At 59.7% G+C, this 12,286-nt stretch overlaps 1 long non-coding RNA gene across 1 annotated transcript; it reads left to right on the top strand.

The window, feature by feature from the left end:
• The first annotated feature begins 330 nt into the window (after nt 1–330).
• Nucleotides 331–7,063, top strand: LOC141725286 (uncharacterized). The gene is made up of 3 exons (XR_012577152.1): nt 331–1,036; nt 2,396–2,609; nt 5,964–7,063. It is a non-coding gene; the product is annotated as an uncharacterized LOC141725286 (long non-coding RNA).
• Nucleotides 7,064–12,286: the final 5,223 nt, after the last annotated feature.

The raw sequence follows: 12,286 nt of genomic DNA, 5'->3' as shown, positions 1-12,286 counted from the left end.
CCCCCCAGAGCATCTCCCTGCTCCCTCCAGCAGCAGCAGAATGGATTCTGAAGGGCTCAGGAACATGTTGATGTCAGGGTGGTGCTCACTGCAGCAATGCAGGGACTGGGAATCACCAGGATTTGCAGGGTGGGGGTGTGGGGGTCCCCCATTTTCACCGCCCCCTGCTCAGCCTGGGGGTCAGCAGCAGCCTCGGACTCAGCCCGAGCGCTCGGGTTTGCCCTCTTTGTGCCAAGGCTGGTTGGCATCGGGAAGGCAAGCAGCCAGAGCAGGGCTCGGTGTTTGCAAGGCAAGAGCTGGACCTGCTCCAAATTTCCAGGGTGAGAAAACCTCCCCAAGTCACGCTCCAGCTCCAAACAAACGCTCGGCTCCAGGGGCCGCCGATGATTCAGCCGGGTGAGACCTCAGCGCTCCCACCTTGCAGCCGCCCCCTTTCCAAATCTGAGAGCGCTCGGGGAGGGTTAATTCCCAGTTAAAGGGGGGATGGCTCCAAGATTGCCTGGCTCTTGCCCAGGGCTGTGATCCCAGCCCCGCTCGCCTTCACTCCCCCGAGGTGGCCCGGGAGCCCTCCTTCCCTTTTATTGCCACGAGGTGAATTAATACCCATTTCCTGAAGCTTTTATAGTTTCCTCCCAAATGGCTCTTACATCAGGGGCATATTGGGTTACAGCAAATACCAGCAGCAAGGAACGAGCCAGGCTTTGCTGTTCCCGTGCATTTGGGGACCGCCAGCCTCCGGTCCCTCTCCCTTCCCCCAGAGCCGGGTGGATGCTCCCAGCAACAAACGACTCCCTTGAGATGCTGGGAAACAAGGAGGACTCTTGTGGAGCTCTGCAGGAGGAGCCCTGGGCTGGCTGAGCCCCTGAGGGGTGTGGATTGGGGGTGTCCCCCGGTTTCGGGCTGGTTTCGGGGTGCCTGCTGCGGCTGCCGAGGCTGCTGGCTCCGTCTCGCTCGGAGCGCACGCACACCTCTCGGGCTGGTTACTGTAGAAACGAAATTAGCACGGGGAGGGAATGCAATCCCAGAGCTAATTAAGGTAATTACAGCTTCACACCAGCTGCTCACGAGGTCCAAGGACCTTCTGGAACTTGTGGAGGGGATCAGGCGCTCCGGGGGACTTTGAATTCCGATTCCCCCGGACCACGCGGCTCTCGTGGTGGCACTTGTGTCACCCGCCGGTGTGACATTGAGCTGGGGGGGGGATGCACGGTGCCAGATGTGCCCCCCAGATGTGCTGGCCCCATCGCAGTTTCAGGCTGTGACTGGGGCCTGGGGTGTGTTTGGGGTCCCTGGGGAGCTGCTTTGGAGGGGGGGGGTCAGTGCTGGGGGGGTGCTCTGTGAGCCCAGGACATCCTGCTGGACACTTTACAGATGTGTCACTTTGGCTCTGCAGCTGGGGACAGGCTGACCTGGCAGGGAGGGAAACTGGCTGGCTTGGGGTCCCCCTGCACCCCATATTTCTATTTTATTATATTTATAGTTATTATATTACATTTATTATTTATAGGCTCAAGCGCATAGTGAGCCTTGGGCACCCCACATGCACCCCCAAAGCATCTCCCTGCTCCCTCCATCAGCAGCAGAATGGATTCTGAAGGGCTCAGCGACATTTTGGGGACTCAGGGGCATTTTGAAGACCCAGGGGACAGGCTGACTGGGGTCAGAGGCTGCAGGATGGATGAAGGCAGCAGGGAGGTGGCACCCGCAGCTGATGGGTGTCAGGGGTATTGGGGTGGGGTGCTGGAAAATGAGATTTCTGCTCCAGGCTTGGATGAGCCCACTGGAACCAGTTGGACACACGGGGGATGGGGTGAACGACCTGGCACAGGATCACCCCCAGCATCCAGGGGGGCAGGAGCATCCCCAGAGCTCCCCACTCTCAGCTGGCAAAACATTCTCCCCCAGTGGTAAAAGCCATGGATTTGGAGCTGATTCCTGGCACTGATGGAGACGGGAGCCAGGAGAATGTGGCCAAACGTGTTTGTGCCGAGAGTGCCCGGTGGCGTTGAGGGGCTGGGACCGGGGGCTGCGCTGCCCGGGGGCTGGCGGGGCCGGGGCCGGGGACAGGAGCTCCGGGTGCCGCCGTGTGTCAGCAGCAGCAGCAGCAGCAGCGCCGGCAGCGGGCGGTGATTCACCGCTTCCCAGCAGCTGATATTTATTACTCAGCCTCGCTGCGGGCCCGACATGAAATGTGGTCCAGGGAGGGGGAATAAACACCGAGCGGAGCGAGAGGGGGGCGGCGGCATCGCCCGTGCAACCTGATGGGTTTCCCCATCCTCCCCCTCCCGCTGCTCTCTCCGGCTGGTGGATTTTGATGGAGGAAAATAAAGGCTCACAAAAATCACTCTCTCTCTCGCTCTCCCGGCTTGTCCCCGTTTGCCCTGTGCTTTGGCAGCTCTGCCGCGGTGGGCTGGGACGTGGCAGGAATGGAAGCGAGGAGGGAGGAGGGACGGCAGGAAGGAGCTCCCCTGGGATGCCTGGCCCCAGCAGAGTGATGGGACTGAAATGGGACCCTCCTCCCGAATGGGACGCCCCTCCTGCAGCCCGTTCTCCGTGGCTTTGGAGAAAGCCAGGCGTGATGTGGAACTGCGGGCATGAGAACTGCCCAGGTCGGTTCACGGGTGAGAGGCAGGGATGGGGACCCATGGGATGAAGAGATGGGGGAGAAAGGGGCACACTCCCGAGAGATGGTCCCCAGAGCTTGTCCTGCACCGTGAGGAGGGTGATGTGGGGAGAGCTTGGGTCTGGGGCTGGATCCATGGCAGCAGGTTGGATCCATGGGAGTAGGGTGGATCCATGGCTGCAGAATGGACCCATGGCAGCAGGGTGGATCCATGGCAGCAAGGTGGACCCACAGGAGGGATGGGGTCCCATGGGATGAAGAGGTGGGGGAAAAGGAGGCAGATCCCCGAGAGATGGTCCCCAGAGCTCATCCTGCACCCTGAGAGGGGTGGTGTGGGGAGGGTTTGGGTCTGGATCCATGGGAGGAGGATGGATCCACGGCAGCAGAATGGACCCATGGCAGCATGGTGGATCCACAGGAGTAGGATGGATCCATGGCAGCAGGGTGGATCCATGGCAGCAGGGTGGATCCATGGCAGCAGGGTGGATCTGGTGCAAAGCCAAGGATCCAAAGCACAACGATGCAGCTGCTGCTTGGGGACAGATCCAGCACAGAGGGATGGCTCGGGTGCGGGCAGCTGGTTGTGCTGCAGGGGATGGAACTGCTGCAAAGGGCCGGGTCTGATGCAGAGGGATGTGACTCAGAGTGACACGAGTGCCGGGCTTTGTGTATCCCGCCACTCTAGCCCTGCTGATCCCCTCTCCCACCCCAGCATTCCAGGCACACGGGTCCTTCACCTCCCCTCGCCCCCACAGCAGAGCCCCACCTGTGCCTCAGTTTCCCTGTGCAGCAGCCAAGGGGCAGAGGCCGCTCCGTCCCCGTTCCCTGAGTGCCTCCATGTGTCCATCCGCCCTCCAGCAGCACGGCGAGGACAGACGGGGGCTCCGACCTCCTCCCGCAGCAGCCGGGAAGGGCCGGTGCGAGCTCCCTCGGTTATTTATCACCGCTCCCAGTGCCGGTGTGCGGCTCCCGGGGATATTTTTAGCCCGCTGCAGGGAATCACGGCTGCGAGGGCTCGGGAGCAGCAGGAGGGAGGCAGAGGTGCCGCAGCACGAATCCCTGCCAGCATTCCTGCTCCAAAAACCCTTTCCAGGGAGGATCCCCGCTCCGGGATGGCGGCGGGGTCACGCCCGGGCTTGGCGCCGTCGCATCCCTGCTGGGACCCGGGGGCTGCAGGCTGGGCTGGGCACGCAGCGAGGAGCCGAGGGCGGCTGCAGCACACACAGGAGCTGAGCAGGCTGCTGCTGTCTGCTCGAGACAGGAAGACATTAGAGAGCAGCGCTGTCTGCATCCCTAATCGGCCTCGCTCCGCCGCTGCCGCCCGCTCCCCCTCACGGCGCTGCGCCGGGGGCTGCGGGAAAGCCGGGCCGGGGAGCGCCGGGAATGAAGGGCCAGGGAAAGCCGGAAAAGCCGGGCCAGGAAAAGCCGGGAAAGCCGGGCCGGGGAGCCCCGGGAATGAAGGGCCAGGGAGCTCTGGGAATGAAGGGCCAGGGAAAGCCGGGAAAGAAGGGCCAGGGAGCACTAGGCAAACCAGGCCAAGGAGCCCCAGGAAAGCTGAGCTAGGGAGCCCCAGGAAAGCCAGGCTGGGGACCCCAGGGAAAGAAGGGCCCGGGAAAGCTGGGAAATTCGGGCCAGGGAGCACCAGGAAATTCGGGCCAGGGACGCTAGGGAAAGCAGGGCCAGGGATTCCCAGGAAAGGTGGGCCAGGGAGCCCCGGAAAGAAGGGCCAGGAGCCTCACGATAGCCAGGCCAGGAACCCCCAAGAAATTCAGGCCAGGACCCCTGGGAAAGCAGGGCCAGGGAGCCCTGGGATAGCCAGGCTAGGGATCCCAAGGGAATTCAGGCCAGGGAGCCCCAGGAAAGAAGGGCCAGGGACCTCCGGGTGCTCTGTCCCTGCAGTGGGTGCAGCTGCTCACCCTGGTGCTGCTGCCACCCCTGTCCCTGTGGGTGGGTGCTCTGCAGCACCCGTGTGGCACTGCCACACACCCATGTGTGCACACACACACGTGTGCACATGTACACACATACACACACATGTGCGCCTTGCTGGCAGGGAAAGAGCTCCCACCCTGAGATCTGGGCTCACCCACCCAGGCCTTGCTGAGCAAGGAGAGACTCCTTGTGCCAGCCCCCAAAATGCTCTGTTGTTTTATTCTCCTGTGACCCTCTTACTCCCAGTGCCAACACCACTCCCCATTTCCCACACCACAAAGCCCATTACAGCCTCCAGCAGCTGCAGAGCACTCAGTGGCTGCTTCCCAGACACCCCAGGATTTGGGCACATGAGAATCTGGGCATGCAGGACCAGGGCTGGGTACTCCAGGGTGCAAGGCTGGGCACCCAGAATTGGGGCTGGGCATCCAGAACAGGGGCTGGGCGTCCAGAACTAGGGCTGAGCATGCTGGGGTGCAGGGCTCAGCATCCAGAACCACAGCTGGGCATCCCAGCGTGCAGTGCTGGGCACCCAGAACTAGGGCTGGGCACCCGAAACTGGGGTTTGGCACCCAGAGCTAGGGCTGGGCATGCCAGAGTGCAGGGCTGGGCACCCAGAACTGTGGCTGGGCATCCCAAGGTGCAGGGCTCAACACCCAGGACCACATCTGGGCAGCCCAGGATGCAGGGCAGGATTTCCAGGACCAGGGACAGACACCCTGGGGACAGGGACAGACAGACATTCCCCCCTGGCAGTGCCAGCAGGGCATGGTGCTGATGTGTGAGGCACCGCCCTCCTGTTCCAGGCAGTTTCCCAGTTTATTTTCTCCCCTATTAGATTCCAGCTGGCAGGATGGCTCCTATAAATATACATAAGGGCTCATTTCCATGACATTTTATTCGGCAGCAAATTCCACAGCTGCCTGGCAGACGCTGCTGCAGTGGGTGAGAGTCGTGCCCGAAACCAGCCCTGCCTCAGTTTCCCCATCTGCAGCCCAGGCGACAGGGAATGGATTTCCCCACATTTTTGACAATCCGTTCCTGGAAAACCCAGGGTGTTATTATCAAGGCTATTTATAGCCTGCTAAATGTGTTATTAATGTGATTATTTGCTGTGTGGCAATGGGTAATTGCCTTGGGTGGGGAGTGTGTGTGAGGTGCTGCATGGGGATGGTCACAGAATCTACTTCCAGCTGAGGGGGGAACTCACCCCAAAAACCCCAGGAGAGCACTGGGGTGTGCCTGGTGGGTAATGGGGTCCCAGGGCAGAACCAGGGACCCACCAGGGCAGGGCAGGTGAGGGGGTTTGGTGGCTCCAGCGCTGGAGTCCAGCTCTTGTTTCGATCATGATGATTAGCTGAGTCACAGCTGGGGTGCTGCTAATTAAATGTATTTCTTAATTAACAAGATCACAGAGAAGGCCTGCCAGCCCGGCTTGGCTTTCAATCACGGCTGACAGAGGCAGCTGCGGCCACGAGGAGCGGCGATCACCCCGGAGCAGCGATCATCCCACCCCATGCTCAGCGCTGCCCCTGCAGAGCTGGGGACGCTCCCTGCATCTGGGGATGCTCCCTGGATCTGAGGATGCTCTGCTAGATCTGGGGATGCTCCCTGGATCTGGGGATGCTCCCTGGATCTGGGGATGCTCCTGCAGAGCTGGAGATGCTCCCTGGATCCGGGGATGCTCCCTGGATCTGGGGATGTTCCCTGGATCTGGGGATGCTCCCTGGATCTGGGGATGTTCCCTGGATCCGGGGATGCTCCCCTGGATCTGGGGATGTTCCCTGGATCTGGGGATGCTCCCTGGATCTGGGGATGCTCTGCTGGATGTGGGGATGCTCCCTGGATCTGGGGATGCTCTGCTGGATCTGGGGATGCTCCGCTGGATCTGGGGATGCTCCCTGGATCTGGGGATGCTCTGCTGGATGTGGGGATGCTCCCTGGATCTGGGGATGCTCCGCTGGATCTGGGGATGCTCCGCTGGATCTGGGGATGCTCCCTGGATCTGGGGATGCTCTGCTGGATCTGGGGATGCTCTGCTGGATCTGGGGATGCTCCGCTGCCCTCCTGCTCCTCAGGGCCCATCCCACAGGCAGCAGGAGGGTGAGGATGAGGAGGGCTCATGCCCGGCATCGCCCAGCCCTGGCTGTGCCTCTCTGGGGTGCAGTGAGTGTGTCAGGGCTGCTCTGCCCTGTGACTCAGGGCTGCTTCATCCCTCGCTGCCACCTGAGCCCCGGCCGAGCCTGGCTATTAATTAATATTAATAACAACCCCTTGCAGCTGCTATTCACTGGCCTCAAAGCACAACCTGAAGTAACCCCCGGTCCCGATGGGGAAATCTCCACTCCGCACCGGATGGGGAAACTGAGGCACGGGAACTGGGGCAGGCGCCGTGCCAGGAGCTTTCCCTGCTCACGCATAGAGACAGAGCCTGGAAAATGAGGAAGCAACAGCCCAGGGACTGCCCCACGGCAACGCATGGATGGGTGAGCCGGAGTGGGTGGAGAGCTGGGAAAAAAAAAAAAAAAAGACAAAAAAAAAAAAGGAAGAAAAAAATTAATTAATTAAATAAATAGATAGATAGATAAATAAATAAATAGATAAATAAGCTCGTTGTGCCCCCCATGCCTAGCTCTGTTTTCTGGCTCCCTGGCAAGTGGGATGCTGAGATCCCCGAGGGGATTTCGCGTGTCCTCGGCCCCCGGCGCGGGCGGGAATGGGAGCTGGGGCTTCTCCCGCTTTTTGGCAGTCTGGTCATGTCCTGGCGGCGGAGCAGCAGCAGGACTGAGTCACGTTCCAGCGGCAGCAGTGACTCACGGCCACCCCAGCCTCCCGGCGAGCAGCCGGCACATTGCAGAGATTCCTGGATGGAGGAAGGAAAATAAAATTAAATAATAACAACTGCCAGCATCATCCCCCCCCTCACTCCACCGCCACCTCCGCCCCTTCTTCCTTCCCCCAGCCTCCCACAACACAGGCGCAAACAGCGAATTCCTGCGGCACCGGGAAACACCTCCCGCCTCGCCACACCAGGGATGCACGACCTGTGCTTCCCCAGTGCACGAAATGCCCTTTGCAGGCACCTGCGGGGGCACCGAGGAGCAGGTGGAACCTCCCCCCCGTTAAACGCTGCCCCAAGCATGGGGACACCCCCAGAGAGAAAAAATGGGGTGCAGCTGGGTGGATCCTGGGATCCCCCTCTGGATCTGAGTTGTTCTCTGAGGGACTTGGGGGGTGAAGAACCCCTAAGGTTACACAATCCTGGCTGTGGTTTTTTTTTTTTCTTTTTTGTGGGGGTATCACCAATATTTTCCATCATTTAGCATCACCTCACATCCATGCAGGGGATGCCCCCAGACTCAGGGGACACCCGTGTCCCTCGTGTCCCCGCAGCCCTGGGAGCCCCCCGGGGCAGGGCTCTGCTGTGGCCGCCTCTGAACTCCGTTTATTTATTTATTATTTAAAGCGCTTGGCGGGAGCAGCGGAAGTGCCGGTGGGGCTGAGAGGCTGCAGAGGCTGCAGAGGCTGAGCTGCTGCAGCTCCAGCGCCGCGGCGCTGCCGAGAGCTGCCCAAAAACCTGCCCAAAAACGCCTCAGTGAGGGGGGAGCTGCCCAAAAACGCCTCAGTGGTGGGGGAGCTGCCCAAAAATTCCTCAATGAGGGGGGAATGCCCCCTGTCCCACAGTGAGGGGTGTGCTGCCCAAAATCTCATAGTGAGGGGTGTGTGACCCAAAATTCACTGAGGGATGTGCTACTCAAAATCTCACAGTGAAAGGTGTGTTACTCAAAATCTCAGTGAGGGGTGAATTACCCAAAATCTCAGTGAGGGGTGTGCCGAACTACCCAAAATCTCAGTGAGGGGTGCGCTACCCAAAATCTCACAGTAAGGGGTGTGCTGCTCAAAATCTCATAATGAGGGGTGTGCTGCCCCAAGAGCCCCATGGCAAGGGTTGTCCTGTCCCACAGTGAGGGATGTGCTGTCCTCAAGCAGGGACTCTGCTGTGGGTCACAGCCCCTATGGAACTCAACACCTGCAAGCACTCAGTGTGGGGCTGGCCCCTATGGAGCCCAGCACCCTTACAACCAAATCCCAGGGGTTACAGAGCAGAATCTGCTGGCCCAGCAGAGCAGGCACCTAAAGAACAGTCCCTAGAGAGCACAAAACCCCATCCCATGCAGTGCAGAGGGACCTGCAGTTAGTGAGTGAGGGAACATCCCTCCCCAAAGAGGGGGACGCAGAGAATCCTCCTACAGAGCCTGTCCCTGTGGATGAAGGGCCCAGACCCCCAGAGCAGCCCCCAGAGCAGCCCTGCAGGCTGGGCCTGTGGGGTTCTGCAGCCCCACATGGTTCCCATCCCACCGCACACCTGAGGGGCACCAGACCAGGCCCTGCTGAGCCCCTTCTTTGGGATCAGAGGGGGATTGCACCCACAGAGCCCTGCAAGGGGGGACCACAGCTGTGCTCCTGCCACCTCCCCTGCTCCCTCAAACCTCTCCATGCACCCCAGAGGTGAGGGCTACATGGAATTATCCACATGCATGACATTCATGGCCTGTGTTAATCCACTTCCAGTGATTGCACTGGTAAATCGGAAGGGTTAATGGCATGCAATTAATAGCAGCATGCTTATTTTGCTGTTTGACATATTGTTCATCTGCCTTTATGGTACAGAGGCATACAAACAACGCCAGTGGCAGCTCATACTGTCCCTGAATTTAAGAGATTTTCTGGAATCTCTTAGAATTTGGAGAATCTCCTTAGAATTTAAGAGATTCTCTGGAATTAGAGTCTCTGCAGCAGATAACAAACAGTGCCATTTGTGTGTGTGGTTCTGAATTCAGCAGAGCAATATCCCCAGCTGGGTTTGGGATGGACAGTGGAGGCTCTGCAGGGCAACAGCTCAGGGACACAGGTTCCCCTGGGTGTCTCTGATGCTGTCCCAGTCCAGCACAGCCCCTGTGGCTTTCACAGGGTATTTTGGTCAGTGCTTACGGGAAGAGGCGTGGGGGGGGCCCGCAGGGGGATGCCAGTAAATGGCCTCTGAGCCTTCCCCATTCTCGAGAATAGGAAACTGTGGCTTCTGCACCGGGGTTTCACTTTCTGCTCTGGAGGCGGGAGGGCCAAACTGCTCTGCTTGACCACTGCTGTGGCACTGCCTGGGGACTGAGATAGGACAGACAGGGATAATTCATCACCGTATTTATTCTCTGCACGTGTAAAAATCTCTTTATTTGGGGAATCAAAATAAAGTTTGATCTCTGAAAGTTTGGTCTCCCACCCTCCTGTTTGGGGATGCTCAGGGCAGTGATGCTGTCACCCTGTCCTTGAGGGTGGCACAGTGCAGGCCCAGCCTGCAGGGCTGCTCTGGGGGCTGCTCTGTGGGCTCTGGGCCCTTCATCCATAGGGACAGGCTCTGTTGGGGGGTTCTCCGCAGGTTTGGCTGTCCCCCTCTTTGGGGACTGTCCCATTGGGCTTGTTCCCTCACTCACTAACTGCAGGTCCCTCTGCACTGCATGGGATGGGGTTTTGTGATCTCTAGGGACTGTTCTTTAGGTGCCTGCTCTGCTGGGCCAGCAGATTCTGCTCTGTAACCCCTGGCATTTGGTTGTAAGGGTGCTGGGCTCCATAGGGGCAAGCCCCACACAGGGCCTGCCCTGGTGCCCTGTGCCACCTCTCCTCTGTGGCAGCCCCCTCCCAAGGCACCCATGGGTGCTGCAGTGATCCCGAGGGTGCTGAGGATCAGGAGGGAGGAGAGCAGGAGCTCTAAAAATACCCCCAGGTGCCCTCTGCCCCGGGAGCAATTCCTCACTGGGTAAACAGGAAATTTATTCTGAGGCCATTCACGAGCTGAGCTGAGCTGAGGGCAGCTCCGTGCCCGGGGCTTGTTTTGTTCCTCCGCTCCTCGCTGACACAGCGGTGACACAGCCGAGGTGGAAGGGCCACCAGGCAGAACCTTCCAGCCCTGAGGGTTTCCCCTTTGCTCACTCTTTCCTCCCCTTGCTCACCCTGCCAGGGCTGATGAGAGGGGGTTCCCCTTCCTACGGGGTGACTCTGGCAGCTGAGGCTGCTTTGGGGTGTCTCTGCAAAGCCCTGCTTGTGCTGTGTGCAGCTGGGCTCACATGGCACCCTGACATCCAGCTCCTCCTCTCCTTGACAGCATCTCTTGAGCTGGAGGAGATAAAACCACCACAGTTTGCTCTTTCCCAGGATGAGCTAGGTTGAGAAGACTGAGGAAGGACATTGCTTACAGCTTTTTCCTCTCTCCCCAAAGCTCCTCAGGGTGGTGACAGCTGGGATTCATCTTTACCCCCTCATCCTTTCCCCAGGTGTTGTTCCCATTTGCAGGACCCTGCTCCACCTCCCTTCCCAGTTTGCAGGGCTCTGTTCAGCCTGTGACACCCCTGTGCTCTGCCCAAGGCTGCAATCCCTGCCTGCCAGGGATCATGAGCGCCTCCAGCTCTGGCCATGAGGCCCCTGGCAGGCTCAGAAGTGGCAGCTTCTGCCTGGGCAACGTTTTTGGGGAGCTAAAGAGGACACAGAGAGAAAGATGTGGGGCTGCAGCCTAAAGCACTGACTGAAATGAAGAGGGGTGCTCATTATGATAGATGATAGATGATGATAGAGAGGGGATCCCTGTGTTTCCCAGCATCACCTGTGTGGACATGACCTTGTCCCTGTGTTTTCTCCCTGGAAATGTAATTGAGGGAGGTAAAGAGTGGGCAAGGGAGTGCAGGGAAAGCCTGGGATGGGCAGGACTGAGGGCTGGCTTAGACAGGCAGATGAGGGCTGTGTGTGGTTAAGGGGTACCCCCACACCATGGGACTGCACTGTGAGGCCAGGAGTGGTGACAAACTGGAAAAGGGACATCCTGAATCCAGCACTGGTGTCCCTGAGCTGTGAGGCTGAGCTACAAGCTGGATCCCTGATATATTTGTGACACACACGACAATGTGGAGCCACGGGGACAATCCCACGGGGCTCTCTGTAAAACAGACGCCCAAAGCAGGCTGCACGGAGCGCAGAGAGGGGTGGCAGGAGGGTTTATCCGAGCAGCCCCAGCCCCGCGGGCTCGCCAGGCTCGGGCATCCCCGCCCGGCTGCGGAACCACGGAGCGGTGCCGCCCTCGCGTGGCCACGGGCGGCACCGCACCGCGCCCGGCCCGGGGACTCCCCCAAATCCCCGCTCCCCCAAATCCCCGCTCCCCAAAACCCCTGCTCTCCCAAGTCCCCGCTCCCCAGATTCCCGCTCCCCCAAATCCCAGGTTCCTCTAAATCCCCGCTTCCCAAATCCTGGACTCCCCCAATGCCCCACTCCCCAAATCCCCACTCCCCCAAATCCCCGCTCCCCCAAATACTCCGCTCCCCAAATACCCACTCCCCTAAATCCCCCGCTCCCCCAAATCCTCGTTCCCCAAATCCCCGCTCCCCCAAATCCCAGGCTCCTCCGAATACCCGCTCCCCCAAATCCCCGTTCCCCAAAATCCCAGGCTCCCCTAAATGCTCCGCACCCCCAGATCCCCGCTCGCCCAAATCCCCTGCTCCCCTAAATCCTCCACTCTCTCAATTCTCCGCTCCCCCAATCCCCCCCTCCCCCAAATCCCTCACTCTCCAGATCCCCATGTCCCCCAAATCCCGGGCTCCCCTAAATCCCCTCTCCCCCAAATCCCCCAAATCCCCACTCCTCAAAATCCCAAGCTCCCCTAAATCCCTGCTCCCCAAATCCCCGCTCCCC

The sequence above is a fragment of the Zonotrichia albicollis genome, chromosome 28 (genome assembly GCF_047830755.1).
Source record: "Zonotrichia albicollis isolate bZonAlb1 chromosome 28, bZonAlb1.hap1, whole genome shotgun sequence".
NCBI lineage: Eukaryota > Metazoa > Chordata > Aves > Passeriformes > Passerellidae > Zonotrichia > Zonotrichia albicollis.
This window is presented reverse-complemented; position numbering and strand designations above follow the sequence as displayed.